This window comes from Triticum dicoccoides, chromosome 7B (genome assembly GCF_002162155.2).
Source record: "Triticum dicoccoides isolate Atlit2015 ecotype Zavitan chromosome 7B, WEW_v2.0, whole genome shotgun sequence".
NCBI classification, from domain to species: domain Eukaryota; kingdom Viridiplantae; phylum Streptophyta; class Magnoliopsida; order Poales; family Poaceae; genus Triticum; species Triticum dicoccoides.
Window position 1 is genome coordinate 460,427,662 of NC_041393.1, and position 15,939 is coordinate 460,443,600.

At 43.5% G+C, this 15,939-nt stretch overlaps 2 long non-coding RNA genes across 7 annotated transcripts in view; one reads left to right on the forward strand and one right to left on the reverse strand.

The window, feature by feature from the left end:
- The window catches only part of LOC119336743, an 8,822-nt gene extending 3,163 nt beyond the window's left edge, over nt 1–5,659 (reverse strand). The window contains exons 1-5 of one of the 2 annotated variants that reach the window (XR_005162792.1): nt 5,530–5,659; nt 5,235–5,406; nt 4,711–4,900; nt 4,260–4,337; nt 1,076–2,648 (exon numbers count right to left, since the gene is read on the reverse strand). This is a non-coding gene — a long non-coding RNA (uncharacterized LOC119336743). Of the gene's footprint in view, nt 1–1,075; nt 2,649–4,259; nt 4,338–4,710; nt 5,407–5,529 lie in introns of those variants that run through there. The other variant, XR_005162791.1, reaches the window with a different exon arrangement.
- Nucleotides 1–6,622, forward strand: part of LOC119336742 — a 7,829-nt gene extending 1,207 nt beyond the window's left edge. Inside the window, exons 3-9 of one of the 5 annotated variants that reach the window (XR_005162787.1) lie at nt 48–237; nt 347–437; nt 552–919; nt 1,030–1,077; nt 1,174–1,223; nt 3,182–3,290; nt 6,402–6,617. This is a non-coding gene — a long non-coding RNA (uncharacterized LOC119336742). Of the gene's footprint in view, nt 1–47; nt 238–346; nt 438–541; nt 1,078–1,173; nt 1,224–3,181; nt 3,291–5,253; nt 5,367–6,401 lie in introns of those variants that run through there. The other 4 variants (XR_005162788.1, XR_005162786.1, XR_005162789.1 and 1 more) reach the window with 4 other exon arrangements.
- Nucleotides 6,623–15,939: the final 9,317 nt, after the last annotated feature.

Below are 15,939 nucleotides of genomic sequence, written 5' to 3' on the forward strand. Positions count from 1 at the left end.
AGTTTAAAATGCATGTAGTTTAACCAGTCAGTAATCATGCAATGCAGGCCTCAAGGAAGCACTATTGCATCAATAAGACCGTATGCATGGCTGAGCCAATTGACGAGGAATTGTGACATACAAGACACATATATTTACTAATCATTTGGGTTCTTAATTGTAAACCATTTAGTGAGACCTTTTCTCCATCAGCAAGAAGCTTCTAGATGACAAAGTTCAAGGATGCCCAGAATTCAAGTGAGTTTTCCTAGCTTCTTTCACGCGAAAACATATTTAACCTTGAGCAAATTTCCCCCTTTCCCTACTAATAATGCGAGGAGAAACATGTATTGGCGGGAATGTACAGAAACTGAGTCATCGTCCATCCCTTCGGACCGATGGCTGCTATGAAGTTCCTGATATTGAGGATCTTCCTAGGGTCGGAACACAAGTCAAAGGTTTGTCTCTCTCTTTGTTTACATAGATTTTCCATGAATCCTGAGGCACACACTATGCCACCACTGAATTCTGAAATCTATTCTAATGCCACCTTTCTTTTTAGTTATTTACAGGATGTCCATATTTTGCTGCACAAACCATGCATGGCAAAAGCAGCACAATTGATTTTCTGCCCATATAGCAACCTAATTAGTCCAATTGTCAGGAGAGCAATGGACATTGATATCATTGGCTCAATTGTTATTCTTGATGAAGTGCAGTAAGCCCCTGAGTCTGCAGACTCATGATTCTTTTTCAGTGTCATTCAATGGTTTCCTTAGTTGCAAGACAACGGCTCCCTTTGTTACCGATCCGGTGTTGTTGTGCGTGAGGACGGACATGGGGAAGGTGCAACAAGGCAGCGCTCAAGTTGCAGTGGAGTGGAGTCGACCATCACTACTGACCGCTGCTCGGCGATCCTCGCCCCTCACCCCCCATCTAGGTTGCACATCTTTGGCCTTGCCATCTTCTTCCTCCCAGTTTTTCCTCTTGATTTCATAGGTTCTTTGAAAACCTGATTTTGATTTCTTAATTTATGTTTTTCTTAACAAGATGTGGTTAGGAACTAAATCGACAAGCATCGATATTTTTGTTAGGAAGGTAACACATCTTCCTATACTATATGTTAGTGTGATTCTGTTGCTTTCTAAACCCAATTTATGTTGCTTCATCTCACGGACGAGGGGTCGGCTACAGGAGCGCTAGGAGCCTAGGAGTGGAACACGATTTCCTCGAATCTAGCCGAGGTGCTCCTCTCTCTTTGCTTTTACTTCCTCCATTCACATTTACTTATATGGCTCTGTTCTATTTGTGATGTTCCCTGCTTGGTTTGGCTTCCCTTGATTGATGCTAATTATTCTGTGCATTTTCCTGATGGAAGCTGCATTTTATTTACCTTTCCGTATTGTGAATGCTTTGTAGATTGACATTATTGAAGCAAAGACCATGTTTAAAGAAATGCTACAGATGGTCACACGTGAGTAGGCGTCCTGATTAGGAATCACGTAACTAATTAGCCTTGGTACCCCAACCCAATATATTCCGTTAATCAGTTGTTAACATGGATACACCGAGCCAAATTATTTATGCTAGATCAGTTTGTGTATTTTCTTATGATAGTTAGATTCAAGCTTTGCCTGTTGTACTTTGGATAAAATGTGATGTTGTCCTGTTGAGATTAAATATCCAAACTACCCATGTACAAAACTGTTAACATGGGTATATTTTAGCTCGGACTAAGAACAACTATATGTGGTTAGCACTGGTCTGTATACTCAGTTACAAAATTGTACATATGTTCCAATAACAGTTTATGAAACTGGAGTTGATGGTATTATACTTTATTTTCTGAACATATGGAACTTTTAATTAAGGAATACATCTGAGGAGTCTTGGCAATGGATTTGGCCTGAACAAGTTAAACAGTGAATATTTCTGATCCATAGTGTAGAAACCTCCTTTGTTTGCTTTGCATAGATATTGATCAATGCATACTTAGAATATTTTGTGAGGTATCCTGATTTGCATCTCACGGGCTGCTAGAGCTGTTCAAGCGGTTGTGTGCGTTCTACTTTCGGTAAATTTGCTATCTATATATTTTGTACTTCATTTAGTTTGAATAGGTATCATAACAAGGCTAGGTTCAGTAACTATTTATTTGCCTTTTTACTTAATGCCCTGGTGCTCACGGTTTAATTGCTATAGTTGCTGGAGCCGTTGGCCATTTATACATAATAGTGTATACATTTATAATGTCGATCCTTGCTCATGGTACACCTTTCTTGGTTTTCTGGTGTCAAGAATTAGCATATTAACCATGAGAGTAGGCCTTGCATTGACCTCACTATTGACAACAGATCCGACTAAAATCACCAACCTGATCTTAACGGTTATACTATGGGTTTGCCTTAGTTGACCATCTACTGTTCCTCATGCAATTAAAAAAACTCTTGCAACTGTAGTTTTATTGCTAACTAAAGGGATTCAGTTGACTGTGAGAGCAGAGCATAACAGCAAGAGGGGAACTCACTCCTCAACACGGCGACTTGCGCGGGCGTGAGCTTCGTCCCGAACCTGCTGATGGCGTTCTTGTAGCTGTAGACCAGAGTCGCCTCAGCCTTCTCTTTGCTTGGAAAAGAACCCATCGTAGACTTCACCCAGCCTTCTTGTAGCTGTAGACCATCATGTCATGTAATTACTTGCAGAACAACTATATTGTTTTATTGAGATTGTAAAGTGGAAACGGTAGAACTCTACAACTTCTCTGTTAGTGTCGTTTGATTATTTACTTTCTCAAGTAGTCTGGATATAGTGTCATCGAGGTATTAAGTATATGCACAAAAATATGCAAATTTTAAAAATGGCTATGGTATCCCACATTTGTCAAATCCTCATATGTTGTTGGTTGTTGGTAGTCATGCTTATGTGCATATACACTTTATTAAATATATACATGTCGTACACACCCAGAAAGCTTTTCTGAACAGACTAGGCTTTTAGTACCCCGTTTTCTTTGCAATGATTTGGGTTTCTTCTTGCTTTCATTTTTGCCTCTCTTCTCTGCTGCAGCTCCGCTGGTTCTTTGTTGTTGCCGCACTTTGGGTTGACTTGCCATGGAACCATTTGGCTGACGTGTCTCCATCACCATTATTTGCTATGTTTTGGATTTACCCGCTCCCTGACTGCTGCATTTTGCCTCCTGTAGGCCTCTGCTTTTTTCGTCATCTTCCATCGGTCCAAGCTGCTATTGTTCGCTCCGTCGGCTTGCAGTTGCTTCTGGAGCGTGCTTCAGATTCATTGTGCCTCCTTCCAATGTAAGTTCTCTTTGCTTCCACTGGCTTTGCATATGCATGTGTGATATTTTAATTTATAGAGTCCAAACGAGAACAGAGGAGAAGTGTGAAATAGATAGAGTTTGTGCTGAGAAGTTCATGGCCAATTCATGCAGTATTGGCCATGGCTACATGTTTGTTAGTCATTTGGCTGGGTCAATCTTATGTAGGGATTTTTTTTCGTGAATGAAGGATATGGTAATAAGAAATAGTAAGTGTAGTTCTGGCATATGTACCTGCACATTTCTTAAGAATCAATCGTAGTTGTTCTTCAATAAAGCATTCATGGAATTTCATTTCCAGTTTCAAGTATTAAAGGAAATGGTGGATTAAAGAAATAAGATTTTGCTTTTGTGGCATGCAAATTTAAAGAAATAGGTGATAATGTTGAATTACTTCCTTTCATACTTGGATCTCGCTAGATTATTTATGTTCCATTGGATTAAGCATGAGATTATCTTTTGATAGTTTTTTTGCACTTGCTCGACTAACAAAGCTTGCACCTAGGAGCAGGTCTGGTCCATGCTTTAAGGAGGTTAAGTTTCAGTAGTCCAGAGAGTAATTGCTAACATTGTTGAATTTGACCACCATCAGATAAATGTTTGTGCTGAAGTGGTAGCCAAGACAAACGCAGTAATCGAATCAAGAAATTAGATGATAGGACCGAAGATTGGGGACAAAATAACTCAAACCAACAGACCAACCATGAGGGTTCTATATATACGACAAACGAGTAGTTGACAAAATGAGGTGAGATGACAGGTAAATCAGAACTAATGGAGAATAATGCATAAAAATGTAACTTGGGAATAATGAAAGAATGATGAAGATATATTATCTTGGAATCTCAAAGACATTTACAATTGCTGCATGCAGAAAAGTTCATTTCATAACAGTATGAATAATGTCAAACATTTGTTGCCATCATTAATCAGATAAAAAAAATTATACCTCCAGGACGGGATAAAACCGGGACAATATCTATGTTGATTCTTCCCCTATTCGCCCTTTTCTGATACCACGTTTTTTCTGAAAATTGTAGAATTGAGTGAATAACTTGTACTGTAATATAAGTATTTAAAGGCTATATGTTTGGAAGAACTAATACACATGTAAAATAACGCAACGGGTTACTTTACGTATTTCAAATTTCATGAGAACATAGGCAACACATATTATTCACTGCGATCATATCATCGGCAGATAATCTGGCCAACTGGGAAAAAGATCTCTTACTGAATTAGTTATAAAACAACAAATTAACAACTGACTGATTGTAGAACTGAAGCAACAAGCCTCTAATGCAGAAATTCTTAGAAATAGTGTACTGTACATTATTGCCAGTTTTTATATTCAATTGTCATATCTGAATGTAGTATGCTTAAAATTTTGCATATGCTACCTGATTAGTTAGTGTAGACATGAGAGGCCTGCACTTCTTGTTCCATTTTAGCTCTTGAGAATCACATGAGACTGAACTCCTCTTCAATAATAACTTCTCCAACATCCTTTTTTATGAAGGAATACATCATCTTCGAGAAGATATTGTACCATGTTAACTCTTAGATTCACTCACAACCAGAAGCAACAATCTAGAGCAGAATAATACTCAGTTAAATCAGCTTATCTAACAAAGCCCAATAACAGAACAACTTATGAAGTGACTTGAAAGGGAACATTCATGGTGATTTCTCAGTGAGGGACACATTGTGAAGCTGTCCACAATATGTGCGATTGCTATTAGTGCCAAAGGTTATGTTGGTTGATGAGCTTGAAATTGTGCTCCATAGAAAAGGGTTGGCCCCTGCACTTGCTTCATTTGCTTTAGGCACAGGTTGCGGTGGGGTGTCAGCTTGCTTCCCATAATGTCTTTTACTGACAGCAGTTCCTTTGGTACCAGTTCTTTCATTCTTGAAAGAAACTAACCTTCTTCTCTTTGGCATAGGTGCTAAGAAAACTCGAGGTTCATGATTTGCTCTTGGATCAAACTGAAAATTAATTTCAGTTGAAGAATTAGTAGCATGTATCCTCTGATTACCAACAGGGAAGAACTGCTCCAGTCGAAGAGCAGACATTATTCATTGTGCCAACAGACTGCCTGGAAAGGAAGAAATCGTATGAAGTACATCAGCACCCATCTTATCACCAGTTGGGGGATTGTTTTTTCTCTCCTCGTCAACAAAGCTTGCATCAGGCGGTCGGGTCGGAGAGAGAGACTTACCTAGAGCTGTACAATCACACAGGAGAGGGTGGAGGGGCTCATGGCGGCGGCGAGGCAATAGAAGGAGGGAGGGGCCCGGTGTCGCCGACGAGCATGCCAAGCTCGAGCGCCTCCTCGAGCACTTAGGCGACTGGATTCGAAGAAGGAGCAAGGCAGAGGAGAGGCGTGGAGTCCTGCGCCTCCGCGTCCGCCTCCGATGGAGCCTAGAGCGCGCTGGCGCGAGCATGCCGAGCTCGAGGGCCTTCTCGGCCACTTCTGCGGCCAGATTCGACATGAGGAGGGGGGATCAGTGGCTGTGAATCTCGCTGACCGCCGGCTATGGAGGGAGGGAGCTGGTGATGGGAGAAATGGGGAATGGGGGAGATGTGATGGGCGGTGGAGAGGATGACTGCTGGTTTTTCAGTACTACTGTATTAGGAAGTGACAAGAGCTTGTCAATTAGTGGGAATGGATCGTAGGCGGTGGGAATGGATTCTGGACGGCTGGACCCAAACAAATTTTCTTTATCTTCTACAAATAAAAAGAATCGATTATTTCTTCCAAACAATCCATTATATTTTATCAGACGTGCCTCATTCACCTGTGTGGGTGCGATTTTTCTTTTTTCAGGGCTTGTTACAGTCATGACCATTTAATAACTTTAAAACTATATTATATAACTATCTATAAAAATGATAAAAGAAATTATGTAATATGTTTAAGTTCCGTAATTATGTAAGTTATCTTGCGGTCCATGGACGTTAAATTTTAAGGAATACTTCACTGGAGGTATTTTGTTTGACACTTCTACACAAGTATTTTTTGTTGTGTATCATTAACTTATTTTATGTTGTATCATTATTTCAAAACTAACTCTGGCTATTACTTTACAGGATCATATGCCAGATTTCAGAACAAAACTAGCTATCATTTAGTGGACTCGAGATTGAATGGCGATGATATAAAAAACTGAGACTTGAAGATGACAGAAACAACACAAATTCCAACGGATTGTATGATTCTGGATAGACCTCTAAGAACATGGAGACAACATAGATCTCACTGTTTATTTATTTATCTAAGGACGTTAAATTTGTTACCATATGTGTTTACCCACAACCAAATCAAGTAAATTATGGATTTTCTTTTCAATGTGCACATGGATTCAGCGGGTCTATGGGTCCACTATTTCATAGTAATCCCTAGGGAGCTGGTGGGCTGTCAAGTTTTTGGCCGATTTCATGTTGAAAAGCTTGACCTCCCTAAACCAGTGTACTTCACACTTAGGCTTGAGCAGGGTGGATATATGTTAGTAGTTGAGTTTTACCCCATAAAAGAGGATCTATGTGTTTCATCGGGAGTTCGGGACGAACTGCGCTATCAAGCACCATATCTAAGAATGGGATCGCAACAATAAACCATGCAGTTGCTCAAGCCATTGGGTTCATAGAACACAGAGAGCATATGGCACTTGGGTGTGGTTAGGTCTCAATCGTCTGAGACTTAACCAATTCTCAGTCAAGTGACATAACATTCGAAAAAGAAAAAAAACTATTTTTTTGCACAAATCTTCACATAAGATCCCACTAATATAGCATTGACTGAGACTTAGTTAAATCTTAGTCAGACTGAGATTTAGCAATGCCAATCACTTCTAGGAAGATCAAAAGGTAAATGTAAAGATCACAAACAAGCTTCTCACATTATCAGACGAAGTGTGTGTTACATCAAACAAAATCCATGATCGATCTACCTTGAACCATCCATGATCGCGCTACCTTGGACCCTACTACTTCAATCACTATCTGTAATCTCAAATAGACTCTTTTGGAAATTCATGATGTTGTGGTTTCGCTTCAGAGCGACTAACGTGGCATGTCTTTTATTGCAGAAGAAAGGCATAGGATCCAGACTCAGATTCAAGCTGCGTTGAGGGTTATGCTGGAGACATGGGTGATGGCTACAACAACTATGTGCGACCGTAGGCAGCGGAAGAGACAGGCCCTAGGCAGCCCGGGCGGATGCCTGGGGCGTGAGGCTGATTCGCTTCGTATATTGTAGAGAGCACTATAGCTACAGTGCTGGGAGGCTTCCTGGGCCGGCCGGGGGTGTGGTTGAATCCTGGCGCCGCCATTGACCGTAGGCATGCCTGCTTAGACGAGGAAATCATGTTCGATACTGCTGGGACATGTACGATGACTCTACCTAATACCACCACCTTCTCGCGTATTGGTCCTTGCTGCGAGCAAGACAATGCATCTCTTGCCTTTGCTAATATAGCTTACATTTATAAAGCCAATGTATGCCATTATCAAGTGATCTGAATATCTTCTTTTAAGCTACCAAGTACCATGTAATGGAACATAAATATCTATTAAGTTAGTTCTATATCAATCTCATATGCATTGTTTGAATACTCGGCTCGCTAAAACTCAAAGTTACTAACAAATGCAAAGTTTTCTGTTATAAAAGGTTTAGAATCATTACCGTTGATGCTTAAATTTGGACCTTGCACCTTACTTGGGTAACATAGAGCCAAATAGCACATTGTCCAAATACACGTTCAAAACACTTCAGGTTTGACATGGTCTCTATCCTTGATCAAAAATAAAGTTACTAAAAAAGGCAAATATTTTCAACGCGAACATGATTTCAAATGGGTCTCTGCGCCATTTGGCGCACCGAGTCATCTAGTGCTCATTAAAATAGAACTGCCATGCTTTGTACACAAGAACGAGTCATGAAACATCAGAGAGTTTTTTTAACTTCCCTATTCCCCGTGGCAAGTATATATATAGAACATGAAAATTTTAGGGATTTATATTTTCATGCCCTTGGTTCCTTAGTTCTACTCAATTTGACCCCACCATCTAAGTTTTGCTCACTTTTGCGCTTCTCCTTCTAGTTGAATCTCACATATGGCCAAATGCAGCGTTTCCGTTGGGTCAACCCCTTTGACCGTTACATGGATGAGTGGTACTGTGATAAAATAGACATGTGGGGCCACTGTAAACTCCGGCCACGTCGACCAACCAACGGTTAGTTGTCGATGCAAAGTAGTGCAAAGCATAGTTGCTTGTCTATCTGATTCCAGCGATGGCTGGATGCGATCTTGGCATCTACGGGTTTCCTGGTGCTCGTGTGGGTCGAGGGATAGGATCAGTGTGGCCGAGGGTGGACAAAAACAACATCGGTGGTGAGTTTCATCATGGTTGGAGTTTGGTGGTTACAGGCAACCAAGCTAAAGCATGGATTCAAACAAGTTTTTGTGCTGGTGTTGTTCTACGGCTGCGGGTGGTGCAGTTTGACATGGGCACATGACCAAGTGGTCACCTGAGCGTCTTCATGAGCTCATGCGGGATCAACAAAGGGAGCTCATGGTTAATGGCATCACGACACAAAATTGATGACATGGAGAGAGGGAAAAGCGACTGAGCTCATGGTAAGGCCGTAGAGCACATTAGTGAGCTCAGGGATGTGCTATAGGCAATGGATCGACAACGGCATCCTCGGCTACAGACGACGAAGAAGGCGATGATGGTGACGATTCAGGGTGTCCAATCTTGCGATCTTCATCGTAGAGGTTCACAGTGTTGAGACGAAGATAAAGGACACGATGGTGAGGCGAGGAGAGCATAGTGGCTATGGTAATTCATGTCGACGCTACCATTGCATTCTCGGTCGTGAGTGGAGAGTGAGCAAGAGGAGGGGAAAGTGATGGATAGTAGATAGGTTCGGCCGAGTGTTATCGTGCATGTCTATTGGCATAGAGCCCAGCATGAAGGAGGCCTTGACGGCGCGAAGCAGGAGCTGGCACTCTCGGACGCGTCCTTCTCTACCACTAGGTGCGAGGTTAAAGACATGGTTGCCCCTAGGTGGCCTGGGCTGGACAATGCTAGGCTACCATGTAAGTTTTCCTCTCTCTCTCTCTCTCTCTCTCTCTCTCTCTGAAAGAACATGTGGTGCCCCCATGTGTGGTTTTGGTAATTGATGACATTCTCTATGGACTAATGGTTGCCTTGAGTTATATTCGTAGGATTTGTCCATATGATTTTATTAAAGTCCATTTGTTGGTTTCAAGGAGTTTATATGTTGGCTAAGGTGCTTTTCAAGGAATTATCCAAAGATTGGTCATGTGAGAGTTGAGCTTATTGAAAGCATGTCTTGAAGAAGAAGATTGTGTGAACATTCATGTTTACCTTCAAGGCATCATCCTAATGAAGAGAGTTGGAAAGATTCAACATTGATCAAGACTAAATACAGAGAGTGATTCAAATTGATCAACACACAAAGCGTACAAGATGTACCGAGTGAGATCAAGTGATCCCATGGTATGGCAATCATTGTCCATTAACTTTGTGTACTAACCCATGGTCTACGTGAGCGTTCAATGTGGGGTTAGGTATGTTCCCATGGGCTTGCGTCAAGAGGAAGATCTCATATAATGCATGGAGGATGACATCAACTGGTGATCATCATCAAGTTTGCGGTGTGCAAGTTCAAGTGGAGCAACACAAATAGTGGCTCACCCATAATGGAGTATGGGGGAGCAATCATGCTTGAAGCTTGCCATCTATTGTGGTGGAAATGGACTTGTGAAGATGTGCCGAAGAGCGGCTCACCCACAGTGGAGTATGGGGGAGCAATTAACTAGTCTTCATCGAGCCAACGCAATCAAGATAGGTGGTCCAGCTTGAGGAAGTCAAGATTGTCATCATCTAGCCCAAGTGGACTATGTGCAAGGCACATGTTTGCCATTGATAGGTTTTGTATTTTACCGGTCTCATGGTGGTAGTTGGGAGACCGGGTTATAGGACCGTTTGCCGTGCTATCAAGGGGGACTCTCAAGTTATTAGCTTGATCATATCGTTTGTAGAGAGCTCAAACCATTGCATCCTTGCATCATATTTCTTGGTTCTTGTTTGGTGTTTCTCTTTTTGAGTACTCGTTGTCATCATCTATCCAACAAGATTGAGTTCTTGTTTCTCTATTTGGATAGTACTTGTCGTCATCTATCCAACAAGCTTGAGTTTGCTCTCTGTTCGGAGCCCGTATGGAGAAGTTGTGGTGGTTTTAGTCTCTGGGCAGTTTTCCTGTGCTCAAGCGGTAGTACTGCTCTGTACCACGGTAGTACTGCTTAGGCGGTCCTACCACTATGGACTACCGTTGCTTCTACCGCTTGGGAAATCCTTCTGTGCTACTTTCTGTTGCCCATTTTCTTGTAGCGGTAGTTGCACGATAGTAGCCCGGTAGTACCACTTAAGTGGTACTTTCGCACTCTACTACCGCGTCTAGTACCGCTTAGGAAATTCTTTTCATGCTTGTTTCTGGTTGCCACCTTTGCCTAAGCGGTAGTACCGCCGTGGGATGGACGACAGTACCGCTTCAATGGCACTACCGCTCCTGCGCTTCACGTGCCTACCATGCTTTTCCTGGAACTTCCGCTTAAGCGATAGTACCACTCCTAGGAGCGGTAGTACCGCTTCACTACGGGCTGGGCAGATAACGATAGGATTTTTCCCCACCTATAAAAGGGGGTCTTCTTCCCCATTGGACCTTATCCTTTGAGCTCGTGTTCTTCCCCCATTGTTGACCTTCTTCGAGCTTGCTATCTCTCAATCCCTCTAATGATTCTTGCTAGTTCTTGAGGGAAAAGAGAGAGGAGATCCAGATCTACGTTTCCACCAATCACTTTCTCCTCTATGTGAGGGGAACACCTTGGATCTAGATCTTGGAGTTCTTTGTGTTCTCTTCTTCGTTCTTCCTCTCATTTTCCTCCATAGCATTAGTTGTTGTGGAGGGATTTCGGAGAGAAGGACTTGGCCACTCCATCTGCCCTTGCCATTGCATTTGGTGCATAGGTTTTAGTTCTCCTCGGTGATACATGGAAGTCAACACTACTAGGGAAAAACTTATACACAAAATCTTAGCAGCAGCGCGGCACAAAAAGAAGCGCTACTGCTAATTAGCAGTAGCGCGGGTACAAAACAGTCGCTACCGATACAAATTTAGCAGTAGCGCGTGCGGGCGAAACCGTGCTGCTACAAAAATCGACCGACAGTACCCACCAACCTAAGTTTAGCAGCAATGCGGTGTCACAACACGCGCTACTACTAATGCAATAGTAGTAGCATGATTTTTACTCTGGTCGCTCCTGCTAATTTTGAAATTGGCCACATGGTTGGCCCCGCTTAGCAGTAGCACATGTGTGTAAAGCGTGCTGCTGCTACGCTCTTATCAGTAGCGCGTTTTCCCTCCCGCACTACTGCTAAGACGCAACACAATGCCACCTCCCCCCCATCTCCTCTCTTCCCTTTCCCCTACCTCCCACATCCTCTCTCTCTCTCACTTTGCTTCTTCCTCAATACTTCTCCCCCATTACTCTCCCTCTTCTACCTACCTTTCTCTCTCTTCATTACTCCTAGCTAACTACACCACCTCCATTAATGCATCTCCTTTCTCTTTTTCCTTCCCCCTCCACTAGTTGAAGTTGTCTCCTCCCAAATTAGCTAGCTAGGTAGATGTAGCATTTAGTTAAGTAACCTATCTGCCCCCTAACTAGATCTATCCTTGTCAAGAAGAGCTTTGTGCACTTTTGATCTCCCTACATCATCATCTCCACTGTGTGCTCGATCTCGAGATAGAGGTGATTAAAATTTCATGCTTTTGCAAGAATGGAAATATGTGTATGTGTGTGTGATATGATAATTGGGCGATATGATGGAAATTGTGTGTGTGGCATGAGTTGACGCCGAATTGTGCTTTTGAGTTGCCTATGTTTTACCGAAATGTCAATTTATTTCCGTTTCGGCGAATTCTGGGCAAACTCTAGATCTATATGTCCTATTTTTAGGGAAGGTGATGCCGAATTTTTGTATGACTTTGATGCATGCACGCATTTTTATAATCAATTTGTTTATTATTACCGTGCAGACGTTCATGATGGTCAGTGGAACGATGGTGGACAGGTGGTTGCGGTCGGCGGTGCAGGACATGAAAGAAAATAACCTGACAGAGGTTTTATGTCCGTGTCGAAAATGCAAAGGAATAGTTTGGCTCGACCCCTATGACGATGGTCGTGTCGAAGCACACTTGCTCATGACTGGTTTCATGGATGGCTATACTCGGTGGATAATTGAAGATGAGGATGATGATGTTGAGGACGCCGATGGGGTAGGCAATGACAACACGGGGCAAGACGAAGAGATGATCGATAATGGCGGCGGGCAAGAGGCCGGACATGGCGGCGGAGAAGGGGCCGGACTTGGTGGAGGAGAAGGGGCCGGACATGGCGGCGGAGAGAACATGGACTCCACGCACCAGAGTTCGTCGGTACTAAGTTCAATCGTGCGGGACCCTCATGTTCAAGCACTGCTTCGCAAGGAGACGAGTACTGAGAGAACTGCTTCTAGAGATGAGGCTAAGCTGCAGCAACTGGTGGTAGACTCGAACACTCCATTGTATGATGGTTGCAATCCTGAGGTGACCCGCTTGAGTTTCACGCTCCAACTCGTGAAGACAAAGGCTAAAAACAAATGGACCGACACTAGCCTCGATGAGCATCTCAAGTACCTAAAGGATGTTCTTCCCGCGGGGAATCTATGTCCTACTAGTGTTGATGAGGCCAAGAAGATCGTGTGCCCTCTTGATCTGCCGCACGTTAGATACCATGCATGCATCAATGATTGCATAATTTATCGGAAGGATCACGCAGAAAAAACAAGTTGTCTGGTGTGCAATGCTTCTCGATACAAGAAGGCCGGGAAGAAATGTCCCCAGAAAGTTGTATGGTACTTACCGATCACTCCCCGTCTCCAGCGGTATTTCAAAGATCCCAAAGAAGCAAAGCTAATGCACTGGCACGCGGAGAGGAAGAAGCCCAACGATGGAGATGATCCAAAGCTGAGACACGTCAAGGCTGGAAGTCAGTGGAGAGCGTTGAACAACTTTTATCGGTATTTCGAATGTGATGCAAGGAACATCATGCTCGGCGCGTGTACCGATGGCATGAATCCGTTTGGCAACCAGAACACCAACCATAGCACATGGCCCGTGTTTGTATGGATGTACAACCTCCCCCCTGGTTGTGCATGAAGTCGAAGTACATTCACATGAGCATGCTGATTCAAGGGCCGAAACAACCAGGAAATAATATTAATCTGTATCTGGGGATACTTCAAGAGGAGTTAGACACGTTATGGAAAACACCAGCCAAGACATGGGACGCCAGCAAAAGCGAGTATTTCTACATGAGAGCCGTGCTGATCACGAAGGTGCACGACTATCTCGGTTACGGATATGTCACAAGCCAGGTGTGCCATGGATATTGCGGATGCACGCGGTGCATGGATGATACAATGTCTCAACAGCTAACGTCAAGGAAAGATGGCGGGTCTAGGAAAATCGTGTACATGGGGCATCGAAGATGGCTCGAACCGGATGACCCGTGCAGAAACCGTGGAGATCTATTAAATGGTCACGCTGAGCATCGAGGACCTCCACGTAAGCGGAGCGGCGCCGAAATCGATGAGCTGTTGAAAAATTGGAAGCAGTGCCCCGCGCCGGGAAAGATGATGAAAAAGGCGTCGGAGCCGCCGCTGAAGGTATGTATACGAGGTTTGAGTTTTGGGACTTGGAGTACTGGCACAAACTTACACCTCATTGCCTTGATCAAATGCATATAAGTAAGAATGTCCTTGAGAGCTTGCTCGCGACATTGATGAACATGCCGGATAAGACCAAGGATGGGCCGAAGGCAAGAAAATACTTGCAAGATTTGAATATCAGGGAAGATCTGCACATGTCGCCCCATAAAAAGTCAGACAAGACAGAGGCGTAGACAGAGGCGCGGGAGAAGAAGGGCAAGAAAATAAAGGAAGAGGATTATTGCCCCCCTTCTTGCTTCACCTTAAGTCAGGCTGAGATCGATCAATTCTTTAAGTGCCTTACCGGAGTCAAAGTTAGTTCTGGTTACAGTGGCAAGATAAGCAGATATCTAGACACGGACAAGAAAAGGTTCAGCGGGATGAAGTCCCATGACTGTCATGTGATGATGACGCATATACTACCTATTGCCCTTAGAGGGATAATGGACAAGCATGTCCATGACACACTTATTGGTCTCTGCAACTTTTTCGATGTCATCTCTCGAAAGTCGATTAGTGTGAAGCAGATCCGAAGGCTACAGGAAGAGATCATTGTGATACTGAATGACTTTGAGATGTACTTCCCGCCCGCGTTCTTTAACATGATGGTGCATCTGTGTGTCCATATTTTGGACGACATAATAGACCTGGGGCTGTCATTCCTGCACAACATGCTGCCGTTTGAGAGGATGAATGGGATCATCAAAGGATTCGTTCGTAACATGTCCCATCCGGATGGAAGCATCATCCAGGGCTATCTGACACAAGAGTGCATCTCTTTCTGCGAGAATTTTCTATATGGCGCAGACCAGCCGCTTGGTGTTGGTGTTAATTTGCCAGTTAACAAGCACGATGGGAGGCTCGAAGGATAAGGTCACTCCAACGGTCGCAGGGAACTGCACGTGGCATACTCAGATCGATGCAACGACTTTGACAGAGCAAACTTGGTAGTGCTACAACACCTAGACGAGGTAGATCTTTTTGTGGCACTGCACAAAGAAATTATCGCAAAGAAGTATCGTGACCGGGGGGTATGCAGGACGGATGCCAAAGTTACTAGAGAGCACAACCCCACTTTCCTGCATTGGTTCAAAGAGCATATTATTGCTAATCCCCTGGAGGAGGGCTCTAAGGACGAATTGCTCATATACGCCTTAGCACATGGCCCCTCGCCCAACCTCGTAACCTATCAGGCATACGATATCAATGGATACACGTTCTACACCGAGGCCAAAGATATGGACAGTGATGATCAGAACTCAGGGGTGACGATGGAATGCATGACCGACATCGACAACGGCGCATCTGATAGATTTTACAGAAGGGTCGAGGAGATCTAGGAGTTTGACTACTCTGGACTGCACAACACGACGATGTTCCATGTCAGATGGGCTAAGAATGTCGAAAGAGAAAACCGGTATTTCACTACCATGACTATATCCGACGCCAAGAGCGCTACCGTGAACGCTATCGAAAAAATGAGCCATGGGTACATGCTAACCACGTGACACAATGCTTCTTCATAACCGACCCGCGCAATCCCAGCCATGTTGTCGTGAGGAGAGGCAAAAGGAACATCATTGGAATGGATGGAGTCACCAACGAGGAAGACTACGGCCAGTACGGCAACCCAATGAGGGAAGATGACGATGATGATGAAGTATATGTCAAAAGAAGAATCAATACTATATTACCTAAGAAAAATCATACTCCATGGAAAAGGAAAAGTCACAATGAGGGGCTCAATTATTCTTCAACGAACAAGAAGGGAAAGAAGCTCACTCAA